The sequence below is a fragment of the Heloderma suspectum genome, chromosome 7, assembly GCF_057233095.1.
Source record: "Heloderma suspectum isolate Gila_16-S chromosome 7, 16-S_ref, whole genome shotgun sequence".
Classification (NCBI taxonomy): Eukaryota; Metazoa; Chordata; class Lepidosauria; order Squamata; family Helodermatidae; genus Heloderma; species Heloderma suspectum.
The window spans coordinates 30,714,720-30,727,491 of NC_139464.1; positions in this window are offsets into that span (position 1 = coordinate 30,714,720).

The following is a 12,772-nucleotide window of genomic DNA, read 5'->3' on the forward strand; positions in this document are numbered from 1 at the left end:
AACTCTTCCTGCAATTCTTTATAGAAGGAGCAAAACAACACTACCTGAGCTAGTGTTTCAATGCCATCACCACATGATCATGCACGATTTTCCACTCGAATTCTCTTAAAATGATCCTCAAGTAATACTGAGGATGGTACATTCAACAATGCACTTGAAAAGGACACAAGAGGAGCGAGGCCCAACAGTCAAGCTGAGATAATGTGTTTTATTGCTGCTTTGCACCAGTCTGAGCTTTGCCTTGAGTTTTCTAGTTCAACATTGAGGTTCTCATTGTTCCCCCTACCCAATACCTATAACCGGCAAACTGTTCTTCTAATCATGTCCAAAGTGTCCTCCCTACATTATTGCTTCACATGATGAGCAAAGGGCTGGATGCGCCCGATCTTGTCTGATCTCAGAAGCTAAGCAGGGTCAGCCCTGGTTAGTACTTGGATGGGAGACCGCCTGGTAATCAGGCTTCCTGCATTGAGCAGGGGGTTGGACTCAAGGGTCTTGCAGCCCCTTCCAACCCTATGACTCTATGATTCTATGTTCTCCATATATGTAGGAAGAATCAGGTGCACAAACATAGGATGCGTGAGACCTGGTTTGAAAGCAGTATATGTCAAAAGGATCTAGGGGTTTTAGTAGATCACAAGCAAGCAGGAGTCAGCAGTGTGACATAGCAGGTAAAAAGCCTAATGCAATTCTAGGCTACATCACCAGAGGTATAGTTGTGTGAAATCCAGATCATGAGAAGTAATGGTACCACTCTATTCTGCTTTGGTCACACTTCATCTGGAATATGGTATTGGTTCATTTAAAACACTTCTATACTGCCCTTCATTGCAAAATCACAGGGTGGTGCACAAATTTCATTAAAACAACAATTAAAATAAAAGACAAAGACAAAAACAGGGGAAAAAATCTACTAAACTAGGTATTAGAATTCAGCCAATGCCTGGGTAAACAGATGGTTCTTTAACAGACACCAAAACACCATCAATAATGGTGCCTGTCGCATTGCAGGGAACAGAGAATTATAAAGGGGGTGCCACAACAGAAAAGACCCTCTCCCTGCTTGCCATCGGATATACTTGTGCAGAACAACAAGGAAGCCTTGATCTCTAGATCTCAGTGAAAGAGCAGGTTATATACTTGAAGGAGAAGGTGCTCCTTTAAGTAGCCCAGTCCCAAGTTATTTAAGGCCATATATGTCAATAACTTCACCTTGAACCAGGGATGTCTATTGTGGGGAAATCCAGACCTCTGGGGGCTCACCAGATTTCCCTGGTGCTCAGCTTGCATTTGTGAGCTGAGTTGCAAGCTTTTTCCCAAAATACGGGAACTTTTCTCTGGGTTTTATTTTCATAAATTGCAACGTTGCATAATTTGCATGAAATTCAGCTGTAATTTGCACAAATTATGCAAATTACACCTGTAATTTCTGCAAACTGCAATTTATGGGGGGAAACCCCAGAAAATCTGCAAGCTGACCCAATGCAATCAAGTCAAGCCAGCTTGCGGGGAGGTGAGCTGAAGATATGATGGCCCTGGACAGGTGTAAAAGGTAGGTATGGTTGGCTCACACCACAGCAGGGACCCACTGACTTGCTCCTCCTCTTCACCATTGCAACCTTCCTGTTCACCTGCCTCTTCTCCTGGCCCAGCCAATGGTGGTGGTGAGAAGGAGGAGCAGAGGCCACATATCAGTAGTGCTGTAGTACTAGGTTTCCTGCATTGCCAGGGAGTTGAACTATGTCACCTTTCAGGTCTCTTCTCACTCCATGATTCTGTGATTCTGTGAATCCCAATTCAAATTAAACTCTCAGTGTCCCCTGGGAATCCTCTCAAAGAATCCTCTGTTGAGCATACACTGCTTTGGGATGAAATGTGGAGGAAGTTTAATTCCGTATAACCGCTTCCATTACCAGTCTTATCTTGCAAAACTCTTAAGACAAAGGCAGCGAGACAGGCCAAATCCAGAGTGGAAGTCAAGAATTTGCATCTCTAAATACCAGGAATACCAGGTGAAAGCAGGGAAGAGAAAGAGAGAATGAATATAAAGTGTATTTTGTGTTCTGCAAGTGAAACAAATACGTTCCAGAGTGAAAGCTTTAAATATTTAATGCCTTAAAAACCAAGCCAATAATTTCCCTGCAACAAAAATATCAGTTCTGTATATGCTAGCAATACTGGGTTGCTCCTGAGCAAAACAAATGGGTTTATTTACTGACAGCAATACTAATAAGCAATAAGTAAAGCCCATTAGAGATGAGACGATGCAGGTTCATCTTACAGGGTGGGTGGTAGAACAGGAGGGATAAGGCAAAAAATGCGTGACCTTCTTTGTCTTTGCTAATCCTCTCATGGAAGGTGATTTAAGGCAAAATTTAAAAGAGCAGGAGTAGGTGACCAGCAGTTGGCAAAGGCTCATGGCGTCAGATTGCCCCACTCTTCCCTTGAGGTTTTCATGAGAAAATGAGCGAGATCCCCATTTGCACCCTTAGTTAGTCTGGCTTTATCAGATTTCACAGGTGTCAAAAGACAGAAATACCAGGCACCATTCATAGGGTGGTCAGCTGTGCAGAAAACCCCGGCCTGGGCTGCTGCTGATCTGTGGAAAATCAGGTTTCACTGCATGAAAATAAACATTCCCACCTGCTAATAAAGGCACAGGAGAAGTTGTGGGTGGGGGTTGCCAGTAAAAAAAGAAAAGTTGCCATCCCTAGACATGAACCACTACTCAGGATTTTTCCTGTGCACAAGCTTCTTTGAAATGAATCAGATGGGCACAAAGGAAGCTGGAGTTTCCAGCTTTTCATCTGGCAGGCTGTTGTGCCCTTCACAGCGGCAGGATGGGAGGAAATTTGGCAGGTACATCTTTCCCCATCATTGCATCTCCATGCTTAGGAAAGGTTCGCCTGCAGGGTTTCTGGCTATTACACAGCTGTTACAAGGCCCAGGAGGCCTGGCAGAAAACTGTCAGCAATGCTTAAAGGAGCTGGAAGATGTTCTGGAGCAGCCTTCCCCAACCTGCCAGATGATAACCCTAACCAAAGCTCTATGGAGAAACAGAAAGAAGATAACATTCCCTTCTGTGGAGCTACAAGTCACCACAAGTCACCTCCACCAGATTTCCCCAGTTCCTCTGTCCTGTCGCAGCCCTTCGCTCTGCATCCAAATCCTTTGCTGAAGGTTGCCCAGCCCTCGAGATAAGCTTTTCAGGGGTATTGTGGAGAGAAGGGGGCATTCCCTTAGCTGAGGGCTCTGCCTGATATTCTTCAAATTCTTCAAAGTCAGGAATAACGGTTGCCCTGCCCAAATCTGAAAGGAGATGCCATCTTCTCATCAGATTGACTGCTTCTCATAAAATCATAGCCACTGCTGCTCTTTGGAAGTTATAGTGCAGCAGTAGATTCAGGACCACCCCAAACTTCAATGAGTAGGGGGAGAGCCCTTACCCCTGTCTCCCTCTATGTTTGTGTCAACTATAATTGGGGGTACCATTATGTCATTATAACCCACTCTCTCTAGGTCTGTGTCAACCATCACTAGGACTGGGGATACCAGATTAGCACTTTCTCTTTGCATACTCTGTTCCTCGGTGCACAGTTCAATGAACAGCATGCTGGGAAATATGCCCCAGTGTGCTTATCCCCTTAAGATGCCATGAATATTAAGATGCCATGCTATGCAGTCCGAAAGGGTGAAAACTGTTCTCCCACCATCCAAGGGATTTTTTTCCATAAACATATAAATGCATGAGATTATATTGATTTATTTATGCCAAATGATGCAAGGAAGCAAGAACAACAAACAAAGTCTAATTAAGGAAATTGCTCACTCAGTCGCCTCAAAGCTGAGGCCAGAGAAGGTGCCACTCAACGGCTCTCTCAATACACGTTGGAGAGGCTGAACTAAAAACCTGGTTATTTTCCATGCTGTGCTGATCTCAACAAAAAACTATACTTAATCTCCTTCATCCCTCTCTCGCCCTCAGAACAACACGAAAAATATGACTAAGTAGTTAGGCTTTTATAATTTTATTTTTAAATATCGGTTTAGAAAATGAAGTGGCTCATATTGGTGAAAAGTGCGGGCTGAGATTCTTGAGCAACAATGTTCAGAAATGGAATGACTGTGGTAAAAGGATGTAGGGGTGCTGGCAGCTGAACTGGTGTAGGTGTTCTTGAAGGAAATTCTGACAGGAATGCACATGGATTTCATTATTGGTATGACAGTAACATCTAAAAATCTCAAGGATCACCTTTTTGCTGCTAAAAAAAAAAAAGCCACTCAGGGAATGAAAGGTTAGGAGGTGTTAAGAGTTGCTACCTGGCCTACTAGCATGGACACAATCTTATCCTCAAGTAGCATGACCATGTATTCTACTTTACAGAGGCCAGTCCTCTATTTAAAGGCTTCTTCTATTTGAAGAGCTGTCTGCTCCAGGTCCAGTTTAAAGATAAAGAACCCTAGGAAAGGAGAGCAGGGCCCTTGAAGTTGCTCATCAATACTTAACACCTGAACAACAAACTAAGCAGGTCCCCTCTTCCATTTATTGGCCACAATAGAGAGTGACAGAGAGCCAGAAAGGAGGCTTATGTATCTATAATTCACCTCTTGCACATCTATGCCAGCCACTTCAGTTTCTGTGAGCCCAATGGCCCACATGCCATAGGTTGTGAGAAGACCCTACCACTTCCTTGTCCTGGCATGGCCCATACCACAGCAGCGCACTTGGTCTTGAGTGGCCCACAGCAACTGGGCAGGAAACGGCAACCCCAGAGCACCGAAGGAAGCTGCTGTGCCATCTCCAGTGAAGGGTCTTAGCACAAGTTCTGGGGCCCTAATTTTGGAACATATGAGCTGTGCCTCATTTGCTCATAGGTTTAGGCCATTTGTCCATTTTCTGGTTTCCAGACATAAGAATGAAAGTCCATCAGATGAGAGGATGAACCTTGGACTGCAAGGAGACTGAGGGAGTCCCCACATGACTAAATGGCCTGAGGTCCAGGTCAGGGAACCTGAAGAAGTGCCTTCTCCCATAGGAGTATGCCCACTAGTTGGAATTATCATCCGAAGTCCTGTTCCAGGTGCGCCTGCCATTGGAGGAAAGGCAGGCAACTACTGGAAACAAGGCCTTTTCAGCTGTGGCACCTTGTGGTGGAACATCCTCCCCAAAGAAGTGTGGCTCACTGCTTTAGGTACCCAATAAACAAAGAATCTTCCCACACCTATCCTGCTTGAGTGTGTTGCTGGCTTTAACATTCTTGTTTGAGTTTTTCTGTTCTTGATTATAGGAAGCTGCTTATGCCAGGTCAGACTGTTTGTCCATCTAGCCCAGTAGTGTTTACTCTGACTGACAGCAGTTTTTGGGGGTCTCATGCAGAGGTCTTTCACATCACCTGTTAACTTGGACCTTTTAACTAGAGATGCAAGGGACTGAACCTGAGAATTTCTGCATGCAAAGCATGTGTTCTACCCTCGGAGCTATGCTCTCTCCCCATCATATGACGTTTTAGCTGTTTTACTTCTGATCTCATATTTTGATGGAAGCCACCCTAGATAACTGTTTGTAAAGGTGGAGGGGAATTTATTTTATTAAATGAATACATCTATATAGAGTTTATGTACATTTATAGGTACACATCTATATAGAGGTTTGGAGACATGCCAAAAAGCGACTGACCCTGCTCTCAAACAAATAATACCTGGGAAAATTGCTTTCCATCTTGAATACAGACTTTGCAACATCTCCTTCAGTGGGTAGTGAAGAAGAGCCAGTTCTGAAGCTAGGAAAAGGTCAGTTCTGTCTCCTTTAATGTCGGGGTTTGTGTTAAACTAGCTCACTCCTCATTTGCCTCTCTCCCCAAATCCCCACTGTGGCTGAGCCAGTTGCCATAGGAACCCTAATCTTTATCTGCTTTGCTTACTAAATGATCTGGTATCAATGCCATCCTTTCTGAATCTTCTTGCATTCCTCTATTCCAACCCTCTTCCTCCCCCCAGGAACTGAACACAGTGGTATCCCTTCATCTTTCTCTCTCTCTCTCTCTTCTTGCCCTTCCCCTTACAACAATCTCAGACTTAGATGTCTCAACAACCAGTGCAGGGCAATGAACTTTGCTCCATTTGTGTGCTGAAAGAGTTTTGCCAATGTGGAAAGGAGTGATGGGTCAGACAGGAACAGAAATGTTGGCTGTTTGGCAACCAAATGGCATGGCAGCAGAAGATGTGCAAGGTTTTTCTGAGTATGTCGTGCCAGTTTTCCAGATAAAAGCAGTCACTTCAAATCACAGTTTCCTCTGAGCGTTGTTTCCAGCCCTTGCATTTTCCTAAATCGTTAAATGTAAAATTAGCTATTGTGTTGTAAAAAGAGGAGAGGCATGCAATGAAGCATGCTTCAGAATTAGAAGTCCAAGGGAAATAAATATAAAGACTTGCTAGAAATGTCAGAGGAATATACAAAAGAATGGTCTTTATGCAATGCTATGGATAGAGGCTTGCAAGTTCTAAGCTGCCTTTGACCTTTCGTGGGCGCCCTAAAATTGTGTTTGGTGGCCTGAAGCTAGGGGTCAAAAATGTGCCTGACAAATAGTAAATGGCCCCTCCCTTTTCCTGTCTAAAGCACAATTAGCTTGTAATGTAACATGATAAATCCGCCATCATTTTGGTTATCTCCACCAATCAACAAGGTGCAAACACTCTCCTTCAACAGCTGACTACAAACCTAAATATTGTACACCAATATTCCCCTCTGTTGCTGAAGAGGACTCTGAGGCCTCAGCACATGAACTCTGTGAGGTAGCTTGTTAGCAGAAGTGCCTGGATAAAGCTGACTGAATCCAGAAAGTGAAGGGCTTGGCAACTTTATTGAGTCATAAATAAATAGTCCCCTGGCTAAGCAGCCAAATAGATAAAACAGCAGATCTAATCAGGCCAGGCTTCTGATAGAATGAAACCACCACTACTACTAGAAAACATACTAAACATGGTTGTCTTCTTTATACACAAGAAAACCAGGCTAACAAGGAAACTTATATGGCTCCACCTAGCAGCTAGGCAACATCCCTTCCCCCATGACTCCTGTTTGCACCCAAGGTTTTCTGATGCATCCAGAACTGTAAATTAGCTCTGCAAGGATTGCTTTAAAATTCTAAGGCCAAATTAATGTTTAGCTTGCATGTGGTTTTGGTATGATTCCCTGACATCGCTATTCCAACATACCTCATGGCCTTCTGATCCAAAGCCTTCTTGGATTTCCCAAGACTTATTGTATGGTCCAAGCAACTATTTGCGGTATAACAGTTCAGCAAGGAACTCCTCAGGCTGACAAACAGGTCAAGAATAGACTACTCCAGGAAGTGGAATCTGACAGCATGGGGGAGTACTCTTCCCTGCATACATCCAGAAAAAAAAGAGCCAAAATTCAAATAACCAAAGGACTAGAATCAGTGAGTTCCTAGGTTTACATCTGCAACTAGATATACTAAAAATATGAATAGCAACAGTTTCTGTGCTTTCAAGGGATAGGCCATATCCAACTACAATTAAGACATTTATAGGTAGCATCAACAGAGCTCTTAAGTACATAATTATTCAAGTTATTTTTCTTCCCTCTTTATCTTGCTGGGTAAACAACTTCAAGGACCACTTCAAGGTGTTATTCATGTTGCCTATCTGACATATGAAGTGCTTTGCGATTCTTATGTTTCTTTGTCAATCCACAGGCATGGCTACAATTTCATGCACATGCTGGGGGACGGGGTGCCACTCCATGTAATATTACTCTTTTAAAAATATTTTTATAGCTATTTCAAATAACCTCCCAGAAGATGACAAGGACCACCAAAGCGAGCACAGTCTTTAAGTACATACAGGTGGTTGTTGCCCTGTCTGCTATAAATAAATGAAATTAAAGGTAGTCCAGTCTACGCTACATTTCCCTCCCACGATCTCCATAAACCTTAAGGCTGGAATGTAGCCTAGTGTGAGACACCTAGTAAGTACTGTGTGCTCAGAACCTCCTTTAGGCACAGAAGCACACAGAGACATTACAACATCAGCCTCTGCAGCTGGCAGGCAGTATGGAGTCTTTGTACTGGCCAGGTTTAATATAAAGATTAGGAACTTGCTCAAAAGGCCAGTACCTTTTGCCTGCTCCACTTTGGGCTTCAGCAACTGGCCACAGGGACTCTTTGGAATACACACAGCTGAGGTCTAGATCTGGTTCAACTGCCCACAAATCCAGCCTGGCCGTCATCACATGACCTGACACTATTTTCTGTTTCACTCTGCTTTTTTCACACATCAAAGCTTGTTTCCCATTAAAGATGTAGGCATTGGCCCAGGCAGAAACCTCACTCTGACCCTCCATTGTCCCACCCCACTTTCTTCATTATCTGAGTCTTTTTCTTTTTATCAGAAAATTTGAACTCTCCAGCTACAATCATTTCAGCCAAGTAATTTTCCAGTCTCTTGGTGCTCTGTACCAAAACGGTTCAATTTTTATGAAGTAGAATCATAGAATAGTAGGGTTGGAAGGGGCCTACAAGGCCATCGAGTCCAACCCCCTGCCCAATGCAGGAATCCAAGTCAGAGCATCCCCAACAGATGGCTGTCCAGCCTTGCCTTGAACACCTCCAGTGTGGGAGAGCCCACCCCCTCCCTAGGGAATTGGTTCCATTGTCGTATTGCTCTAACAGTCAAGAAGTTTTTCCTGATGTTCAGCCGGAATCTGGCTTCCTGCAACTTGAGCCCATTATGCCGTGTCCTGCACTCTGGGATGATCAAGAAGAGATCGTGGCCTTCTTCTCTGTGACAACCTTTCAAGGACTTGAAGAGTGCTATCATATCTCCCCTCAGTCTTCTCTTCTCAAGCGTAAACATGCCCAGTTCTTTCAGTCTCTCTTCATAGGGCTTTGTTTCCAGTCCTCTGATCATCTTTGTTGCCCTCCTCTGAACCCTCTCCAGTTTGTCTGCATCCTTCTTAAAGTGTGGTGCCCAGAACTGGACACAGTACTCCAGATGAGGCCTAACCAGTGCTGAGTAGAGGGGAACTAGTACTTCCCAGGATTTGGAAGCTATGCTTCTATTAATGCAGCCCAAAAGAGCATTTGCCTTTTTTGTAGCCACATCACATTGTTGGCTCATATTCAGCTTGTGATCGACAACAATTCCAAGATCTTTCTCGCTTGTAGTGTTGTTGAGCCACGTATCCCCCATCTTGTAACTGTGCATTTGGTTTCTTTTTCCTCGGTGCAGAACTTGGCATTTATCCCCATTAAATGTCATTCTGTTGTTTTCTGCCCAGCGCTCCAGTCTATCCAGATCACTTTGAATTTTGTTTCTGTCTTCCAAAGTATTAGCTATCCCACCCAATTTGGTGTCATCTGCAAATTTGATCAGCATTCCCTGCACCTCCTCCTTCAAGTCAGTAATAAAAATGTTGAAGAGCACTGGGCCCAGGACTGAGCCCTGCAGTACCCCACTCATTACTTCTCCCCAGTTCGAGAAGGTCCCATTGATAAGCACTCTTTGAGTCCGATTCTGTAGCCAACTGTGGATCCACTGGATCATTGTTTCATCTAGCCTACTTTGAGCTAGTTTGCTTATCAGGATATCATGGGGCACTTTGTCGAAAGCTTTGCTGAAGTCGAGGTATATGATGTCTACAGCATTCCCATGGTCTACAAGGGAGGTTATTTGATCAAAAAATGAGATCAGATTTGTCTGGCAGGACTTGTTTTTGACAAATCCATCAAGTAGGAATCACTTTATCCCCCAAACACCCTTGATATCCTTTGATAGATGCATATTCCATTCTGAGGCACTGCAAATACATACATACATACATACACCATGCATTTATCCTTAGAGTGTCTGTTTACTTCTGCTGCTGTTTTCCCCTTGAGTTCCCAACCCTACAAATTCAGCTCTGTAGTTTATAGCTAATACATTCCAAAGAACTGGTTTCACCTCAGCACGATATCGAAATTGCGGGGATTGGGGGGGCGTGAGGAGGGACTTAAGGGACCGCAAATGGTTACATTTTCCACTTACATGGAAGCACTTCTGCTGGTTGCTAAGCAACACTTTCTGTCCTTCCCCAGTTGTTAGGCTAAAGCCTTTAATACCTGCATGAAGTGGAGTAGCAGTGGCTCAAAACACTTCATTTGTTTAGCTTTTGCCACTATATTCCAGGCATCTGTAACAGCCCATTAATTCCCATAGTCCTCATTTTTGGCAGAAAGGCGGGATATAAATTTAATGAAGAAATCATCAATGACCAGAACAGAGGAAGAGCCACATCTTGACCACAACTTACCTACACAACAGTATTGTCATTCACACATTATCCCCCAGATGAAGTCTTGCTTGACCAGGCCCGGTTTTGGTTCAATGGGTGGTCTTGAATTTTAATTTAACATGAGCCACATCTGCAGCACCCGCAGCATTCATGTCATCAGCATTCTTAATAACTTAAACTAGCTAAGAAAATCTGACATTTGGGCAACAAAAAAAACCCAAGTCCTGGGCAGAGGCCAAACCTGTAACCCACTTTTCCCACTAGAAACCCTTTGTTGTGGAGGAAAACTATGTGACCTGGGTTCAAACTGTAGTGGCATGGATGGCATCAAAATACTGTGCAGTGTTGGGAATATTGCAGCCTCATCTGCAAGTTACTAGAAGGGGGCAGTGTTGCAGTTAGTTAGTTCCTGGAGATTTTCACCACAGCTACCCTTAGGATCTCTATAGCCTACAGTGTGGTTTCCTGTGATTTCTTCCTTTTGTTCCTCCCCTTTCTCCCCACCCCACCCCCACCTTCCACCATTGCTGGGAGCACATGTATTTGCTCTTGCTCCTGCCTGTCTGATAGAACACAAAATGGACTGAACAAACTCCTTTTGAAAACTCTGCGCTGTACCTGCATTGTATATGCAAGAATATTTGAGAATAAACTGTTTTCTTTCTTTCACTGAAGGAAGGTGTGGTCACTTTTTAATCACCCTAAGATAGCCTGTGTGCATGTGGGACTGGTAAATGCTCATTCTGTTTTGCCTTTTGTTTTTCTCTGCTAATTACCTTTTTAACAGGGAGCATCATTACTAAATAATCCCATAATGCAGTGCCTCCAGCTCACCAGTCCCTACAATTCCTAAAAGGAGATTGTGGGGGTGGGGAAATTAACAGAATACAAAAACAACCCCAAGAATTTGGATTTATTTAACAGGAAGCAGGGAGCAAGAGGAACAACTCTAAGGTGGCCATGTGTCCTATTTTTGCAGAGGACAGGCCTCTATTTGAAGGATTGTCAGAGGACAGTCCTCTCTTTGAAGAGCTGCCTAGTCCAAGCCTGGTTTAAAGATAAAGAACCCTAAGAAGGAAAGAAGGAGCCTTGAAGTTGCCCATCAACTGTTAGCACAACAGACTGAGCAGGCACATAGGTCACCTCGTCACAGTCCTCCCCACTGTGGTAAGACTTAATGTATTTTTATTTAAATTACAGTAATTATTTCTAAATTTGCATCAGTACATATAAATTAGCATATGTAAATGTTATGCAATGTTATGTCCGTCCTCTTTAAGTCCTCTTTTTTGGCAGTGTGTAAGTGGCTACTCTAAACAATCAGATAAGTATACAATCTAAGCCTCTAAAGGACTTAGACAGAAAAATTTCCTAGAACTCCCAGCATTCCCCAGCCAGAATGGCTGGCTGGGGAATGCTGGGGTTGTGGTCCTTTTTTCTGTCTAAACTAGCTTAGGATTGTGCCCTGAGGATGCAACCGTATGCATGTTTAGACAGAAAAAGTCCTACGGGGGGGGGGGGACCTTAGATCTCAACAGCAGCTCCTAAAGGCCAAAAGGGGCTGAGTTCTAGGCATTGTCCAGGAGGCTATAATGCTGCACAGGGTTACATAATATTTAAAACAAAACTTATTCCCTGCAGATTTGGTTCTTGCCTTACCCATAATATCTCTTGCAGGATGGTCCTACTCATATTGGCTGAAAAGTACATCCCAGTGATTCCTACCGGACTTACTCCCTAGTAGGTCTCCATTGGATTTTGGCCTGTCATTTGCAACTCCTTTGCTGAGTTGCACTGGCTGCTTATTCACTACCAAGCCAGTTTAAGATTTTGGTACTAGTGTATAAAGCCCTAAACAATTGGGACCAGGATACCTGAGAGAACGTCTTCTCCGTTATCAAATGGTTGCTGAGGTCATCAGATGGCATGCTCCTGATGGTTCCACATGTACCAATGGCCCAACTGGAGTCCACCTGGAGAAAAGCCTTCATTGTGGTGGCCCCTTTTCTATGGAATTCCGTGCCTCTGGAGATCAGGCAGGCACCAACATTGTGTTGTTTTTGGTGCCTCCTGAAAACATCTTTATTTCAGGAAGCCTTCCTTGACTGAACAGCCACAGCTTTTACTGGTATTCTATTTTTTAAAAAATAACACAATTTTTAATATGGTGTTTTATTCTTTTATTGTTCACCACTCAGGAATCTGTTTAGATGTGAAGCAGTATATAAATGTCGTAAATAAACAAATTTGTTATTTATTTACTGTACTTTTAAAGCACCCAGTAACTGAACTTCTGTAGGCAGCGTACAATACATTAAAAATATAAAATACAAACATTAAAACAGCCCAGAATAAGACCAAGATAAAACAACAGCAAAAAATTAAACCATCTCAGCACATAAAACCAAATGAAAACCAGCAGCAGAATAAAATACTAAAAGCACATTTGATGTGTTCCTCCCCCCCCCCCGCCCT